Source organism: Schistocerca gregaria, chromosome 2 (genome assembly GCF_023897955.1).
Source record: "Schistocerca gregaria isolate iqSchGreg1 chromosome 2, iqSchGreg1.2, whole genome shotgun sequence".
Classification (NCBI taxonomy): Eukaryota; Metazoa; Arthropoda; class Insecta; order Orthoptera; family Acrididae; genus Schistocerca; species Schistocerca gregaria.
This window is the reverse complement of record NC_064921.1, coordinates 705,074,342-705,088,593: the sequence shown is the minus strand read 5'-3', so window position 1 is coordinate 705,088,593 and position 14,252 is coordinate 705,074,342.

Sequence of the window (14,252 nt, the reverse complement as noted above, 5' to 3'; positions counted from 1 at the left end):
CTGCCCGAAGTTTTATTCGCGCACCCGTTAATGTTGCGTCCCGCATGATCGCTCCACAGAAGCGTTCGAAGCAGGAGAGCTGCAAAATATATAAACACCTTTTGCTGCTTCGAGTCACGTTCAGCTTTCTTCGAATGGTTTTAAACGGTGCCTACTTGTTCCACCCTGTACACCAGAGCAAAAATTGTGGTCGCACTGCACTCTAAAGGCTTCGGGTCGCGTTCGGTAGGGTTGCAGCCCGACGATGTACTTAGAGCAGGATTGAAACGCCCAGGGGTGGCAGGGCAGTGTCGAATGTTGTTAAGAACGTCGTCGTCCTGCTCATCGCACAGCGAACTCTCGAAATGTGTGGGAATGAACGCTGCAAGTGAAGGGGTGGTTTCAGACGTCCTTTATGCCACCACCTGACGTCTTTTCGTGGCTATTCTGTGCGGCGGTGTATCGGCGTGTCTTTTAGGACACCCACAAGAAAACTGCGTGATTCGCTAGATGTCGTGATTCACGCCTTCATCGCAGAGGCGTCAAGAGAAGGGGGCGAAAAATGGGTAAGAGGGGGCACGGCCCTCTTCGCATCGTGTGACTGGAAATGTGGCATTGGGCAGAATTGTGATGAAATTTGGTGGCAATGTAACATCGTTAACCCAGCTTGCAACTCACCTGAACTTGTGAGCTGTGGCTTCTTTCTCGCACGTGCCGACAACTTACTCTTTCAAGCGTCGGTGAGCCTGAGGGCGAGATCGCGGGACGCCACTCTTTTGGATCGTTACAGGGGAAGTTTGGAGGCACCGTCGAATCAAATTTCAAATTTACACTTCGCAGTAGGATACAATTACGTGGTCTCGAAAGAGTGATCCTTTAATTTTGTGTTGCGCAGTGTAGGTATCTTCTTTCTGTTCTGTTATTCTAGAATAGAACAACTGTTTAACGTGCAATTTAAGCCGTGGAATTTGTGCAACTGTTTCATGAGAGTGGATATTTGTCGACAGTAAAAATGTTACTTCGTTTCAACTTCAAGCTCAATACGAGTAAGCCGCGTAACTCCTTTGATTTACAGAAAATCTATATTACTAGAATAATGTGAAAGAAACACTATAAACTTTAAACGTTTTTCTTAGGAGTCAGTTATGTTATAGGCGTTACCTTATCTAACACACTGCCTTGCAAGATAAGGGAAGCACGCAGAAGACATGGTCAGAAGTCAATCTAACTTCGTACACGTACACACCATCGGAGGGTAAGTAGATTATTAGAGTTGCAATTCTTTGTGACCGGTAGAATAGCCACCAAATCGCATTAGTGTTATTCTGTGTTTAGTGTTGTTACAGGACTGGTAGATTACATAAGTGACATGAACAACGTCAGATAGTGAGTGGACGGAATAGATCACGTATGCCCATCGGACACTTATTTATTTGTCTAATCGTATGGCTAGGGCCCCCCATCTGGCAGACCGTTCGCTGGGTGCCGCTCTTTCAATTTCACGCCACTTCGGCGACCTGCAGTCGATGAGGATGATAGGATGATGATGAGAGTAGCACAACACCCAGTCCCTGGGAGGAGAAAATTCCCCGACTCAACCAGGAGAAAGTTAAAGAACCGCATGTACTGAGTTGTCACTCTGAAGGACGCAGAGAATCCGCTTACTCCTGTGAGACAGCGTTATCAGCACCTGACTGAGTTTCAAAGAGGCCTCGTCGTGGGTCTCCAAGGGGGGCGGCTGGTCGAATCGCGCTATAATCAGATTTTCTGGGCACTCGGGTGTGAATGTCGCCCGATGTCGGATTCCATGGGAACGTGAGGGCAGACTTAATCGTCCTCAAGGTTCCAATAGACCATATCTGACCGCCACAAGGAAGGATCACCGTGTTGTGCACCAAGCAAATCTTAGTTCCTTCACATCTGCTCCTACCTTCCGAAAACAATTAACGGACTTCCTGCAACATTCTGTGTCACCATAGGTCGGAGACTAGCGACAGCCAAGTGCTGATGAATGGCATCGCACTGTGTTAAGTGATGAATCGCGGTCTGCACTGACCTGTTTGACCATCGCCGACGAGTATGGTGGTGATATGGGGATAGGTCCAATCTTTCAGTGTTTTGGAGTTGCATTGCTGTGTTACTGCTGGCATCATGCTCTGCTTAGTGGTCATGTATGATAGCATTCAAGGATCTCCGGGGGCACAGCGGTACATCACGTGTTACCTCTCATTCGACAGTACCGCGGCGCCTCTTTTCAGCGTGGAAATGCTCGTTCACATATGACACGTGTCTGTGTGAACTGTCTGCGTGATGTTAAGATACTCCCATGGCCAAGACGATCCACAGATCCATCACCAATAGAACATACAGTGGTGATCCAAAACATTACGACCACCTGCTTAACAGCTTGTTTGTCTTTGGAACGAAATGCATCAGGGATCCGACAGTTTATTGGTGGGCTTGTAGACGTATGTGGAATCAGATGTCTTCACACAGGTCATGTAACACGCGTAAATAACGGGCAGCTGATCTGAGTAAGCGGTGATGGAGACCGATAGTGACCCAGATGGGTTCCATAAGATTTACATCAGACGAATTTGGTCTCCGGTACATCAACGCGAGTTCACTACAATGATCCGCAAACTACTGTAGCACGGTTCTGGCTCCGAGACATGGACAATGATATTGCTCAAAGGTGACATCGCCGTCGGGGAAGACATCAAGCATCAAGGGATGAAGGTGGGTTCACAGATGTCAGCAGATCTTCAGTTACTGCCACAGGTCCATTGCAAGCGCAAGGATAATGTTTCACATAGTATAATACTGCTCCCATCAGCCTGCGTCCGTGGCACGCTGCACCTTTCGAGCCGCGGCTCACATCGATGACGTCGTTTTTGGATACCACCAAAGACCTATAGTAGTAAAATTGTGATTCACCCGAAGACCTGACACGTTTTCACTGATCGATGCTCGAATACCGATACTCCCCTGCCCATTGCAGTCGTAACGGAGCTAAGGACAACAGACACATCCATGTCCGAGGCAGGATTCGAACCTGCGGCCGTAGCAGCCGCCCGCTTCCGGACTGAAGCGCCTAGAACCGTCGGCCGCAGCGCCCGGCACAGAAGAAAAAAATCAAGCGGCAGTTAAATGAAAACACATGGCGCAACGGGATCATGGAATGGTTCTATTCGAAAATAATTAGCACACACGTTAAGACATTTATCCGACTGAGAAACGAGACGATTAATTCATGTTTCGCAGAAAGCGGTCGGTCGTCGTAGGATCCACAACCGCACCCACTCTTTCACTTCGTCGTCCTGCTGAAGCCTACTTCCGCGCATGTCTTTGTTCAGATCGCTAAAGATGTGACAATAACACTGCGAAAGATCCGGGATGTACGGAAGATGTTACTGAGTTTCCCATCTAAATCTCTGCGGCGTATCCTTCATCCAGTTGGCAGTGTGGGGACTAACGTTATCGTACAACTCACCGAAACTTGTGTGAGCAGCTTTGGATTTCTTTGACGGGGAAGATATGGGTTGTTCCCGTTGGTGGATTTATCGTTTGCCCTCGGGCGCTAAATGATGGTACCACATAAGGTCTTGACTGCAGAGGCGCTTTCCTCTTCGAGTTCCTCGATTGTGGAACCACATTCAGCCCAGAGCCATGAAGACGCTTTGCATCAACTACAATGCGCCAGAAAGTCAAAACGCCCAGGAATGCTGTCGAACGGAATCATTCTGTAGCACGATAACATCCGCCCCCACACTGCCAATGGGACGAAGGCTACACTTTACCGCCTTATTTGAGATACACTACATCTTGTAGAGCCCGGATCTTTCCCATCTTGGGTGACTTAAAGATATGCGTGGTCGTCGGTTTCAGACGGACGAGAAAGTGTAAGTGTGGCGGCGGTTGCTGAGTCGTCTGCAGTCGACCAGGTTCTACGAATAAGGAATGATCATCTCGTTTCCCTTTCGGACAAATGTCTTAACGCGTGTGGTGATTGCTTTTGAATGAAACCATTCCATGGTTCCGTTGTGGAAGGTGTTCGGTTTTCATATTGCTAAAAACAACTAAATGTATTAAACGAAATAATTAACCAAAGTAAACAATATTTTGACACAACGTACTTTTCTTCTCACCTTTATAACATCGATCTATTGTAGAATTTTAGAACATGTTTTTTGCTCGCTTATCGTGTCATTTCTGGAAACCCAGAATCTACTCTGTACGAATCAACATCGATTCCGGAACAGCGATCGTGTGAGACCCAGCTCGCTTTATTTGTTCAAGAGACCCAGAAAATATTAGATACAGGTTCCCAGGTAAATGCCATTTTCCTTGACTTCCGGAAGACGTTCGATACAGTTCCGCACTGGCGCCTGATAAACAAAGTAATAGCCCACGGAATATCAGACCAGCTGTGTGGCTGGATTGAAGAGTTTTTAGCAAAGAGAACACAGCATGTTGTTCTCAATGGAGAGACGTCTACAGACGTTAAAGTAACCTCTGGCGAGCCACAGGGGAGTGTTATGGGACCATTGCTTCTCACAATATATATAAATGACCTAGTAGTTAGTGTCGGAAGTCCCATGCGGCTTTTCGCGGATGATACTGTAGTATACAGAGAAATTGCAGCATTAGAAAATTGTAGTGAAATGCAGGAAGATCTGCAGCGGATAGGCACGTGGTGCAGGGAGTGGCAACTGACCCTTAACATAGACAAATGTAATGTATTGCGAATACATAGAAAGAAGGATCCTTTATTGTATGATTATATGATAGCGGAACAAACACTGGTAGCTGTTGCTTGTGTAAAATATCTGGGAGTATGCGTACGGAACGATTTGAAGTGGAATGATCATATAAAATTAATTGTTGGTAAGGCGGGTGCCAGGTTGAGATTCATTGGGAGAGTCCGTAGAAAATGTAGTTCATCAACAAAGGAGATGGTCTACAAAACACTCGTTTGAGTATTGCTCATCAGTGTGGGATCTGTACCAGGTCACGTTGACAGAGGAGATAGAGAAGATCCAAAGAAGAGCGGTGCGTTTCGTCACAGGGTTATTTGTTTTGCTTGATAGCGTTACGGAGATGTTTAGCAAACTTAAGTGGCGGACTCTGCAAGAGAGGCGCTCTGCATCGCGGTGTAGGTTTCGAGAGGGTGCGTTTCTGGTTGAGGTATCGAATATATTGCTTCCCCCTATTTATACCTCCCGAGGAGATCATGAATGTAAAATTAGAGAGATTCGAGGTTTCACGGAGGCTTTCAAGCAGTCGTTATTACCGCGAACCATACGCGACTGGAAGAGGAAAGGGAGGTAATGACAGTGGCACGTAAAGTGCCCTCCGCCACACACCGTTGGGTGGCTTGCGGAGTATAAATGTAGTTGTAGATTTACACCTCATTTGACCAAAAATATGGTGACAGCCATGGTCTCAACCCGGTATTCCTCCGAGTAGATGTGGAAACCGCCTGAAAACCACACGCACGTCGGGCGGCCCACCAACTTCGTCGTTAATCCACGAGCAGGACATGGTCTCCTCGACGAATCCCGGCGGCGGCGCGTTAACGCACTCGGCTATCCGGGCGGGCACTACCAACCACGTGCTTTCTATCGTCAAAACCGATGTACTAGTATCGTTCCTACATATACTTTATTGCTAATCACACTATACGTCTCATCTGGCAAATCAGACCGTGCAGATGTAAGGAAATAGGGCACCAAGCTAACAACAGGACGCTAGTTGGTTGTCACAACAGATTAACGGACGGGAGGTCATTGTAACGCAGTGTGTGGCCTCTAGTGATGGCAGGAAGTGATGGCCAAGTAGCGTTGCGACGGGGTGAGGAAGGCAGTCGTCTGGGGCTAGGCTGGGTACGGTGTGCATTCTCGCCACACGCACTTGGGCAGCTTCTCTGCGCAGCCGCACAGCACCTGTCACGGTGCACCCGCGCTCCTTCGGAGAAGCAAAAAAATGTGTAGCTCACAGCCTGGTACAAGCCTCCCTAGCTGATGCCACTTCGGTGGCTGGCGCGGGGCAAAAACCCCTGCAGCTGCCCGCAACAGATTCCACAGTGCGCTACGCACATGTCCTGCTCACTCACGCAGGTAAGAGGGACACGGATCGGGTGTCGCACACAAAACCGTGCACGTTATCCGTACACCGGGGTGGCTGCCGGAAGATGCTCATGTAATAACAGATTGGAGCAGTGAAGCGTTACGCTGTCGTAACTCTAATCTCTGGAGCAAAATGATTTAGTTTAGCTAAATGTATTAAATTTATATTGAAAAGTAGCCCCATCTTTGAAGATGATGAAGCTGCTGTATGGGATAAGATGACTGCTTTATAGCACGACATAGAGACGAAAGATCAGACTATGATCACTGAAAGACGAATGCTACATTTTTTCCTCGAAGAAAAGCGAGAAATCGACGGCCGTCTAGGTCGAAGACGTACGTACCCCAAATTTCAAGCCGTCCGCTGTGGCCGAGCGGTTCTAGGCGTTTCAGTCCGGAACCGCGCTGCTGCTACCGTCTGAGGTTCGAATCCTGCCTCGGGCATGGATGTGTGTAATGTCCTTAGGTTAGTTAGGTTTAAGTAGTTCTAAGTTCTAGGTGACTGATGAGCTCAGATGTCAAGTCCCATAGTGCTCAGAGCCATCTGAACCCAAATTTCAAGTATTTTGTTCCATCTACTGCAGATACACTGATGAGCAATATAGTCGTTGGAAGACTGACTTCTGCTTGCTTACCAAGATGCTGAATCTGACGATTTTTTGTCTATTCTAGGTTCTATAAATTGTGTTACTGTTTGCACTGCTAAGGAAATAGTATTTAGTAAAGAACACCTAAGATTTTGTACAAGTTACACGGAAAAATAGTCGGTGAGAGCATTATCTGCAAGGGCAGTGTTCCGGGTTCGAGTACCGGTTAGGCATACACTTTTAATCTGCCAGAGAATGGTATATTCGTTTTGCAAACAATCCATTAGGCATTTGCTAAGTCCATTCTCTGCATATCCTTGCTTCCAGGAGTATTAGTTCCGTAACGCATGGAGTTATACTTGTGAAATTTGGAAACTAGGTCGATGGTACTTGCAAGAGATTGCTAGTTGGCGGCGTTTGCGCGCCTTAATTAGTTGGTTAATTACATGTTCCAAATATCATTTATACGGTTTCTGTCGATATGATGTGGAAAGTTTACAGGCTATGTATACATGAATTGTTTGCGCGTATGGCTGCATGCTGCCTATTTACAGATGAACAAATAAAATAAGACAATATTTCGTTTTGATAAGATATGTTAATCATCCGTACTAGTCGTGGTACAAGTGAAACGCAAATTTAACAGCACAAACATATTTGTCTGTTATATCACATATTAATTAGAGTAAAACTAAGTGATCGTCCCCAGGACGGTATAAACTGCCCAGATGACATGATCTCAGACACTAAGCAAATTACCTAAAGCGTTCCCTGTTCGTTTCGCGAATGGTACGAGGGAAAATGGACCTGTCTCTAAGTCTCCATATGAACAAAAATTTCTCTCATCCCCTCATCGTGGTCGGCCGCTGTGGCCGAGCGTTTCTAGGCGCTTCATTCTGGAACCGAGCAGCTGCTACGGTCGCAGGTTCGAATCCTGCCTCGGGCGTGAATGTATGTGCTGTCCTTAGGTTATTTAGGTTTAAGTAGTTCTAAGTCTAGGGGACTGATGACCTCAGATGTTAAGCCCCGTAGTGCTTAGAGCCATTTGGACCACTTGAACCCTCGTAGTGGTCATTCAGCCAGATGTAGCAACAAAGGACTTGCAAGAACAGTTAAATAGAATGGACAGTGTCTTAAAAATAGGTTGTAAGTTGAATATCAAAACAAATAATACAAGTGTAATTAAATGCAGTCGAATTAAATCAGGCCATAATGAAGGAATTAGATTAGGAAATGAGACAATTAAAAGCGGCAGACGAGTTTTGATATTTGAGCTGTAAAATAACCGATAATGGCCGAAGCAAAGAGAACATAAAACGCGCAATGGCTGTAGCTCAAAAACTGTTCCTGCAAAAGAGAAATCTGTTAACATCTAATATTAATTTAAGTGTTAGGCACTCTGTTTTGAAGGCATTTGTCTTGAATGTAGTCTTGTACGAAAATGAAACGCGGACGGTAAGCAGTTCAGACAAGAAGAGAATAGAAGCTAGAATGAGATTTTCACTCTGCAGCGGAGTGTGCGCTGATGTGAAACTTCCTGGCCGATTAAAACTGTGTGCCGGACCGAGACTCGAACTCGGGACCTTTGCCTTTCACGGGCAAGTGCTCTACCGTCTTTTTTTCATTTTGTTCGTTATTGATCGTTGTATTTGGTCGTTGCGGACGTCGTAAGACATCCTGTTCAAATTCGGTGGTTGATCCTTCCACTCAGTTTTTTTATTACAGAGGCCAACCAGCTCTCTGACCGAACACGCTGAGCTAACGTGCCGGCACCGTCTGAGCTACCCAAGCACGACTCACGCCCCGTCCTTATAGCTTTACTTCTGCCAGTACCTCGTCTCCTACCTTCCAAACTTCACACAAGCTCTCCTGCGAACCTTGCAGAACTAGCACTCCTGAAGCTTCTGTGAAGTTTGGGAGGTAGGAAACGAGGTACTGGCAGAGGTAAAGCTATGAGGACGGGGCGTGAGTCGTGCTTGGGTAGCTCAGGCGGTAGAGCACTTGCCCATGAAAGGCAAAAGTCCCGAGTTCGAGTCACGGTCCAGCAAACAGTTTTCCTCTGCCAGGAAGTTTCAGAATAGCAGCTTTTGGAACGTGGTGCGTCTGAAGAATGCTGAAGGCTGGATGCGTAGATCGAGTAACTAAGGGGGATGTACTGAATAGAATCGAAGAAAAAGAAATTTATGGTACAACTTGTACTTGGTATACTTGTTTAGGGATGAAGGGATGAAGGGTAATGGGAGGAAGTGTGGGAAATAAAAATTGTAGATTGAGACAAAGGGAGGAATACAGTAAGCTTGTTCAAATAGATGTAGGGTGCAGTAGTTATTCGGACATGAAAAGGCTTGTGCAGAATAGAATAGCGTGGAGAAGTGCACCAAACCAGTCTTCAGGGTGAAGAGCACAACAACAACAACAACAACAACAACAATAACAACAACAGGGGGAAGGAAGTAATATGTTTCCCGACTCTTCTTCCAAAGTACGCTCTCGGAATATGAACATTAAACTTCTCCATGATGCACAAAACCTGTCTCGTCTGTCACTGGAGTTTGCTAAGTATCTCCGTGGTGTTCTCGCGTCAAGCAAACGACTTCTTGGCGAAACCAGTAGCTCTTCGTTGGATCTACTCTTCTGCTCAATTAAAACAGCTTGACAAGGGTTCTAACCTGATGAGCAATATATGGTCGAACGTTTGTTTTGTAAGCCCATTTCTTGCATAGATGACTTCGTAGTTACTTAAAACTCTTCCAATGAATCCCAATCTAACTTTCCCTTTCCCTAAACCTAGTTTTGTGTGTTTATTCCACTTCAGGTCGCTCCAGATGACTACTCCTACGTATTTTAAGGTTGTTATTGTTTACAGTGATTTGTTGTTAGTAATATAATAGTACAGTAATGGACCTCTTTGCCTGTTTACGCACAATGCGTTACATTTTTCCTGTTCAGAGTCCAATTACTGCTCACCGTACTAGCTTCGCAGCTAGCACGTGGGCACGCAGACTGAACCTAGTTACCAACAAAGCAGCGGTCAGACGAGGACAGAGAAGTGTCCTACTTAGGCTATCTGGAGCCATCGGCACACCTCAATGGCTGCACTGTGTGTGGTGCTCGGAACATACTCCATAGGTATCCCGATCAAATACAGAGCTGGAGAATACTGGTTACAGATGGGGAGACTAGATAAGGTACACACAACAATTGTGTACCAGTTCAGAGGACACGTCTCCTTAAAAGTTGGCCTTTGGATACATGGCAAGGGGAATGGTATGTAAGTGATAAGGAACGTAGACTGTACGACTTCCTCCGTGGCATAAGGGAGTGGTTGAGAATAAAACATATCAATCCCAGGGGCGGTATGGTACATTTCTTAACCGGACACGGACCTTATGCCACGCACTTAAACCATGAGACTAAGACAGACATCTCCTTCACATGATAGGAAGAATACACTGTCTTTTTCTGCGGGCAAGATGTGAACAATAGATATAAATAAAAAATTTGTGTGTGAATTTCTATGGGACCAAACAGTTGACGTCATCGGTCCCTAGACTTACAAACTACTTAAACTAACTTATGCTAAGAACAACACACACACACACACACACACACACACACACACACACATCCATGCCCGAGGGGGGAGTCGAACCTCCGGAGGCAGGGGCCGTGCAATCCTTGACATGGCGCCTCAAACCGCGTGGCCGTTCCACGCGGCAAACAATAGATATAATCTACACTTTAGACTGCACGGAAACAGACATAGATGTATATACACAGGAAAAAGAGACGAAGAACAATGGGCACAACAAAACGTATTGACATACAATATTTCAAAAATAACGCATGAAGAGCATCTGCGAACACGACATAACAGACTTGCCTACATGCGATGTAACGACAATTTCCTGAGTGTGGACAGCGAAACTCACAGTGACAGCCAAATAAGTGACACTTAAGAGGAACAGTAGGAGGAGGAGGACGAAATGTAACAGTAAATAAGCATAAGGTGCTGGCGATCTATCCACGAAAGCACCAAATGCTGTACACGGACGACCACCTGAATTTAATACATAGGATTACCAATACATAGGATTAGCAATTACGTAGGATTAACAATACTATTTCTCTACTACTAACCAAACTTTTTTTGTTGTGTCTGGCGGTCAACAGCTCGAAGAAACTGTTCCGAAGGATTCACCGCCAGTCACAATCGGTGAAGGCACTAACAAATCTCTCCTCTGTCCTATCATCTTTTTACATTCTTCTTAAAAAACACGTCAAAATTTTATTTAGATTTCAATCTTAAATTATTAATACTTTAAAAAGTATTATTCTTTCTAAAATGTTGTAGATAAAAACAATAGAAAAGAAAACTACAAAAAGATGAAAAACGAAAACTGTAAGATGCACGACCTGTTTTCAAACGTCAGCTTGTAAGTAGGCTGTTAATGTGTTTGTACGTTGGCAGCTCTATGTAGCGCTGTGCATTAATAATTGTGACAGTGCTGTGTGCACTCTGTAAGAGACTCTGTGGCTGGTCGGACTCGCAGTTGGAAGTTAACAGTCAGCGGTGATGGAAGTTTGGAGTGAGTAGTCAGCAGTGATGGAGGTTAGAGGTTAATAATCAGCAATGTTGGAGGTTAGTAGTATCAGCGCGAGCGAACGGTGTGAATGTGTATCCGTCATGGAGATTTATTAATGATGATTATATAACTTTTTCGAACTGGTTGTCACTTGATTAAGGTAAAATTTGCTAAATACGTTGTTTACTCTGCAACAAAATCTTTTCTTTGCTAACAACGCGCCTATTGGTGGTCAGAGCCGTCAGTTGTTAGAATCTCTTGTTTAGCCGGCAGTATTGGTGCTTGTATCTCTGAAGTTCGTGTCATGAGGATTTTCTGTGAGGTAGGTGACTTACGATGTCCATGGGTTATTATTGTTAGGATATCTTCTAATTCAGGGTCATTCTTCTGAGTTAATTTTAAAGCAGTCAGATCGCGTTAGCGTTGAATATTGTGGGTAATTAATGAATAGGAAAAGTTTGAGTTCTGTTAGTCAGTGCAGATTCTGTAGGTCAGATATGAAATGATAAAGGCTAGCAAAGTGACACTTACATTCAGTCTCACTCAGCATTTTCAGAATTAAATAACGTAAAAGTTTCACCTTCTTAGTGATTGTTATTTAAGTAAAAAATTTAATTAATTAAGAAGTTTCAAGCTAATATGTCTACAGTTCGGCAATAGATAAATGAACAAATAAATAAACCACCGTACCAACTGTCGATCCAGCCTATTCTCGTTGCATCTTAACTATACACAACGCCATCGGCCGCGAATAGCCTCGAAATGGTTCAAATGGCTCTGAGCACTATGGGACTCAACTGCTGTGGTCATCAGTCCCCTAGAACTTAGAACTACTTAAACCTAACTAAGCTAAGGACATCACACACATCCATGCCCGAGGCAGGATCCGAACCGGCGACGGTAGCGGTCGCGCGGTTCCAGACGGAAGTGCCTAGAACCGTTCGCTCAAAGCGGCCGGCACGGTTGCCTACGAAACCATGTTTGTATCAAGGTGTCCCAACTGACCGCAAGGTCCCGCTGCCTATTGACTGTCTGGAGCGCAGAGCCACAATTAACGCACAGTGGCACGTGAAAGCGCGCCACCAAGTCCAGACGCCAGGAAATATGCCGGACTGGATCGTTTTGTTGCAGGGAAACGCCCGCCCAGTTTTGATGGGAATGCCTTGCACATCTTTCATACAATCTTGATCTCCCCCCATGAAGTTTCCAGTTGGAGCCCTGAAGATTTGCTTCGGACGAAGAGATGCGTGCCTGGGTACATTCATGTGTCCGTACGCAACCGCAAACATGACAAAAGTATTATTGAAAAGTACTCGAACTGATTATTTTGAAAGTAGGGGGAATTTAATGAAGCTAATTTCTCACACCTATGTTACTCGTTCCGTATAAGGCTCTGTCTTTCCTAGTGTTTATCCCGCGTAAGGGTTCCGCCCGTTGCATGATTTGGCGAATTTCATTTCATTGTGATCGGATGCTCTTCCTGTGGTTACAGTCGTCAGGTAACCGACAGTTGGGAAGTCTTGTGTGCTATCTATCAGTGACTGCTGTAAACTTTGTTATACATATCATCCTGTCTTAACTGTTGTGAATGTTATTTTTAGAGGCAGAGACCGCGGACCGGCCAAGCATTTGCTTGAAAGAGTGTGGAAAGCAGCCTAATAACAACACTCTGGATAACCGATGTACCACATCAACAGTCGATGACCTGCCGCGTGGATTCGATTCGAGTCTTGATCGCCTCCCTCTCTCGCAAGTTAGCGCGCTGCGTGTTGAGCTGTAAGAGCATACAAAAATAAGAAGGACATTAACTCTCTCCAGTGTATCCATATTCATTTAAAAACATCACAAAAATAACATTAACAACGTACAGGAAAGAGCGTAAGCGTTCCACATCGAAGTTATTAGAGACGAATCGCTAAATCGGAACGAATTGCAAAGGAGTGCAGTGCCTTAAGCACCACAGTGAGACGTGTTCATCATGCAAAAAGTTTTGGAACGAAAAACGAAAGTTAGAGTTTGATGTCACACTGACGTCGAAATAGTCAGCGACATACATTATGTGCTCAAAAATATCAGGACACCCCCAAAAACATACGTTATTCATACTAGGTGCATTGTGCTGCCACCTGCCGCCGGGTACTCCATATCAGCGACCTCAGTAGTCATTAGACATCGTGAGAGAGCAGAATGGGGCGCTCCGCGGAATTCACGGACTTCGAACGTGGTCAGGTGATACGGTGTCACTTGTGTCATACTTCTGTACGCGAGATTTCCACACTCCTAAACATCCTTAGGTCCACTGTTTCCGATGCGATAGTGAAGTGGAAACGTGAAGGGACACGGACAGCACAAAAGCGTACAGGCCGACCTCGTCTGTTGACTGACAGAGACCGCCGACAGTTGAAGAGGGTCGTAATGTGTAATAGGCAGACATCTATCCAGACCATCACACAGGAATTCCAAAAAGCATCAGGATCCACTGCAAGTACTATGACAGTTAGGCATGAGGTGAGAAAACTTGGATTTCATAGTCGAGTGGCTGCTCATAAGCCACTCATCGCGCCAGTAAATGTCAAACGACGCCTCGATTGGTGTGAGGAGCGTGAACACTGGATGACTGAACAATGGAAAAACGTTGTGTGGGGTGACGAATCACGGTACACAATGTGGAAATCCGATGGCAGGGTGTGGATACGGCGTACGCCCGGTGAATGTCATCTGCCAGCGTGTGTAGCGCCAACAGCAAAATTCGGAAGCGGTGGTATTATAGCGTGGTCATGTTTTTCATGGAGAGTGCTTGCACCCCTTGTCGTTTTGCGTGGCACTATCACAACACAGGTCTACATTGATGTTTTAAGCACCTTCTCGCTTCCCACTGTTGAAGATCAATTCGGGGACGGCGACTGCATCGTTCAACACGATCGAGCACCTGTCCGTAATTCACGGTCTGTGGCGGTGAGGTTACACGACAA